The following is a 4,949-nucleotide window of genomic DNA, read 5'->3' as shown; positions in this document are numbered from 1 at the left end:
GAGAGAGAGAGAGAGAAAGGGAGAGAGCAGGATGGGAACAACCCACAACCTGAACACTTCAAATCAAATCAAATCCTATTTTATTTGTCACATACACATGGTTAGCAGATGTTAATGCGAGTGTAGTGAAATGCTTGTGCTTCTAGTTCCGACAATGCAGTAATAACCAACGAGTAATCTAACCTAACAATTCCACAACTACTACCTTATACACACAAGTGTAAAGGGATAAAGAATATGTACATGAAGATATATGAATGAGTGATGGTACAGAACGGCATAGGCAAGACGGAGTAGATGGTATAGAGTACAGTATATACATATGAGATGAGTAATGTAGGGTATGTAAACAAAGTGGTATAGTTTAAAGTGGCTAGTGATACATGTATTACATAAAGATGGCAAGATGCAGTAGATGATATAGAGTACAGCATATACATATGAGATGAGTAATGTAGGGTATGTGAACATTATATTAAGTGGCATTGTTTATAGTGGCTAGTGCTAAATTTTTTACATAAATTTCCATTATTAAAGTGGCTGGAGTCCGTATGTTGGCAGCAGCCACTCAATGTTAGTGGTGGCTGTTTAACAGTCTGATGGCCTTGAGATAGAAGCTGTTTTTCAGCCTCTCACTCTATTGACTAGAGGTGCAGTAGCCTACTGAGTCCTGTTATGTGGTAATGTGTGCTGATCAGTGTGAAGCTGACCAGAGCCGTAGAAGCGAATGTTTATTTTCAGATCTCGGGCAGATGAATAAGCCATAGGTAGATATAATCAAGAACTAAATGTGAACAAACACGTGCATGCACACACTGGTGTGGGATATGCCTGCTGGCAGCATTTCAAGGAAACACAAACACACAGAGAAGGCTAGGACATGGCACAAGTGTGTGAGGTCAGGGTCTTTCCCAGGTACAGATAAAGGAGAGAGTAGGAGAGGAGAAAGGAGGAGAGAGACGGAGGAAGAGCTGTACAACACTGAGTCACATTGTCTGGCTGGAGATCAATGTCTGTTAGACGCTCAGAGAGAGAGAGAGAGAGAGAGGGAAGAGACCTCATTTTCAAGGCTTTATTTAGTTTTAGTTGTATACTTAAGCAATAATGCCCGAGGTGGTGTGGTGTTTGGACAATATACCACGGCTAAGGGCTGTTCTTAAGCACGACGCAACACAGAGTGCCTGGATAAAGCCCTTAGCCGTGGTATATTGGCCATATATCACAAACTCCAGAGGTGCCTTATTGCTATTATAAACTGGTTACCAATGTAAAAATACATGTTTTGTCATACCCTTGGTATATGGTCTGATATACTACGGCTGTCAGCCAATCAGCATGCAGGTCTCACACCACTCAGTTTCTAAAACATTTTTTTATATTATTTCGTTTCAGTTTCAGTGTTAGAAAAGCATGCATGGGAGGCAAGGAGCCATTTGGGTTGTTCAGTTTCAGTGTTAGAAAAGCATGCATGGGAGGCAAGGAGCCATTTGGGTTGTTCAGTTTCAGTGTTAGAAAAGCATGCATGGGAGGCAAGGAGCCATTTGGGTTGTTCAGTTTCAGTGTTAGAAAAGCATGCATGGGAGGCAAGGAGCCATTTGGGTTGTTCAGTTTCAGTGTTAGAAAAGCATGCATGGGAGGCAAGGAGCCATTTGGGTTGTTCAGTTTCAGTGTTAGAAAAGCATGCATGGGAGGCAAGGAGCCATTTGGGTTGTTCAGTTTCAGTGTTAGAAAAGCATGCATGGGAGGCAAGGAGCCATTTGGGTTGTTCAGTTTCAGTGTTAGAAAAGCATGCATGGGAGGCAAGGAGCCATTTGGGTTGTTCAGTTTCAGTGTTAGAAAAGCATGCATGGGAGGCAAGGAGCCATTTGGGTTGTTCAGTTTCAGTGTTAGAAAAGCATGCATGGGAGGCAAGGAGCCATTTGGGTTGTTCAGTTTCAGTGTTAGAAAAGCATGCATGGGAGGCAAGGAGCCATTTGGGTTGTTCAGTTTCAGTGTTAGAAAAGCATGCATGGGAGGCAAGGAGCCATTTGGGTTGTTCAGTTTCAGTGTTAGAAAAGCATGCATGGGAGGCAAGGAGCCATTTGGGTTGTTCAGTTTCAGTGTTAGAAAAGCATGCATGGGAGGCAAGGAGCCATTTGGGTTGTTCAGTTTCAGTGTTAGAAAAGCATGCATGGGAGGCAAGGAGCCATTTGGGTTGTTCAGTTTTCTGTGTTTTTCGGGATGTCACGCAGTAATACATAAGGTACTGGGTCAGGTCATAGGTTAGGTTAGCCCTTCTCAAGACTCCAATGTGACAATGGAGTCATTCCATGTCCAATATGATTAGCTGAGGTGATTTGGTGAAGTGTGAAATGCTCTATCTAGAAGCAATTGATCATTGATTGCGATACGGTTTTGGAAACCTTGAACACTCAACTTAATTATCATCCAAAAATAGCTTTACAATGACAAAATATACGCTGTTTTACCACAGATTTCCACTGAGACTGTTGGTGTAATACAGTTTCCAGCCAACAGGTTTATTTGGTTCCTTTCCAAGTTCCCTTTAGCTCAGGAAGTGCAACGTAAAACACCTCTGTGGGAATCTGCATTAAAACGGTGCACAGTAAGTTCATATTTTGGATTTGTAAAATCATTTTGGTTTGATATGAAAGTAGAATTTCCAAAAGCGTCTTGCACACAGTGATTATTAACAGTTCAACAGAGCATAGGGACAGCTGTACACATTAACCCCACTGTGGTCAATTATTTAAATGAGAACCCTACTGTATGTCTGTATGGCCTTAGGTTCTCCAGAGCTAAGATTAAGCTTGGTTAGGTTTAAATTATAAAGTCAATCTCAATGTGACTTGGTGGAAGGAAACTCTCTCTCGTCCAGGTTTACACCAATTAAATACTATCTAACTTAAGTAGTACATGCATGAAGAATCAAGTTAGCTACCTAACTGTTTCCTTCCCTTGTTAGCTAGTGATAACTGGCGATGGTGATGCACAAACTAGGCCTTTTTGAAAAATCACCATCTCCTGGCTGCATTAAACCCAACAGATTTAGTATCTTGAAAACCCCTTCCAACGGCTTGTTCCTAGAGTTTAGGACAAAACTAAAAATGAACATAATTCATGATGGTTTTTATTTATTTTTGTTAGTTTTGGAGTCAAAGTTAATAGTTTCAGTTTAGTTTCAGTTTTTTGAACAGGTTTATGAATTATTTTATTTCAGTTTACTAAATAGTTTTTTCATGATTTGTTTTAGTTGACTATAATAACCTTGGCACACACACACACACACACACACACGCACAAACCCACACACACACACACGTAGGTACATAAATGTGGTTAATTTAAATCCCTTTAAGTGTAAATGTTTATTGTGACGCAGGGAGAGATGCAAATGGAGAGTGAGTGGAAGAAATTAAAATAGTTCACTCTTTTGAATGTGTCTATGTGTTTAACCTTTGGGGTGCTGTGTCAGGGCAAGCTTGGATGTGTGTGTCTATGTGTTTAACCTTTGGGGTGCTGTGTCAGGGCAAGCTTGGATGTGTGTGTCTATGTGTTTAACCTTTGGGGTGCTGTGTCAGGGCAAGCTTGGATGTGTGTGTCTATGTGTTTAACCTTTGGGGTGCTGTGTCAGGGCAAGCTTGGATGTGTGTGTCTATGTGTTTAACCTTTGGGGTGCTGTGTCAGGGCAAGCTTGGATGTGTGTGTCTATGTGTTTAACCTTTGGGGTGCTGTGTCAGGGCAAGCTTGGATGTGTGTGTCTATGTGTTTAACCTTTGGGTGCTGTGTCAGGGCAAGCTTGGATGTGTGTGTCTATGTGTTTAACCTTTGGGGTGCTGTGTCAGGGCAAGCTTGGATGTGTGTGTCTATGTGTTTAACCTTTGGGGTGCTGTGTCAGGGCAAGCTTGGATGTGTGTGTCTATGTGTTTAACCTTTGGGGTGCTGTGTCAGGGCAAGCTTGGATGTGTGTGTCTATGTGTTTAACCTTTGGGGTGCTGTGTCAGGGCAAGCTTGGATGTGTGTGTCTATGTGTTTAACCTTTGGGGTGCTGTGTCAGGGCAAGCTTGGATGTGTGTGTCTATGTGTTTAACCTTTGGGGTGCTGTGTCAGGGCAAGCTTGGATGTGTGTGTCTATGTGTTTAACCTTTGGGGTGCTGTGTCAGGGCAAGCTTGGATGTGTGTGTCTATGTGTTTAACCTTTGGGGTGCTGTGTCAGGGCAAGCTTGGATGTGTGTGTCTATGTGTTTAACCTTTGGGGTGCTGTGTCAGGGCAAGCTTGGATGTGTGTGTCTATGTGTTTAACCTTTGGGGTGCTGTGTCAGGGCAAGCTTGGATGTGTGTGTCTATGTGTTTAACCTTTGGGGTGCTGTGTCAGGGCAAGCTTGGATGTGTGTGTCTATGTGTTTAACCTTTGGGGTGCTGTGTCAGGGCAAGCTTGGATGTGTGTGTCTATGTGTTTAACCTTTGGGGTGCTGTGTCAGGGCAAGCTTGGATGTGTGTGTCTATGTGTTTAACCTTTGGGGTGCTGTGTCAGGGCAAGCTTGGATGTGTGTGTCTATGTGTTTAACCTTTGGGGTGCTGTGTCAGGGCAAGCTTGGATGTGTGTGTCTATGTGTTTAACCTTTGGGGTGCTGTGTCAGGGCAAGCTTGGATGTGTGTGTCTATGTGTTTAACCTTTGGGGTGCTGTGTCAGGGCAAGCTTGGATGTGTGTGTCTATGTGTTTAACCTTTGGGGTGCTGTGTCAGGGCAAGCTTGGATGTGTGTGTCTATGTGTTTAACCTTTGGGGTGCTGTGTCAGGGCAAGCTTGGATGTGTGTGTCTATGTGTTTAACCTTTGGGGTGCTGTGTCAGGGCAAGCTTGGATGTGTGTGTCTATGTGTTTAACCTTTGGGGTGCTGTGTCAGGGCAAGCTTGGATGTGTGTGTCTATGTGTTTAACCTTTGGGGTG

The 4,949-nt window shown here is 43.2% G+C and overlaps 1 protein-coding gene across 1 annotated transcript in view; it reads right to left on the bottom strand.

Moving 5' to 3' along the window:
- The window catches only part of LOC109867724 (transcription factor Maf), a 91,440-nt gene that overhangs the window by 77,537 nt on the left and 8,954 nt on the right, over positions 1-4,949 (bottom strand). The gene's annotated exons all lie outside the window — the stretch shown is intronic.

The sequence above is a fragment of the Oncorhynchus kisutch genome, linkage group LG22, assembly GCF_002021735.2.
Source record: "Oncorhynchus kisutch isolate 150728-3 linkage group LG22, Okis_V2, whole genome shotgun sequence".
In the NCBI taxonomy this organism is placed as follows: domain Eukaryota; kingdom Metazoa; phylum Chordata; class Actinopteri; order Salmoniformes; family Salmonidae; genus Oncorhynchus; species Oncorhynchus kisutch.
This window is presented reverse-complemented; position numbering and strand designations above follow the sequence as displayed.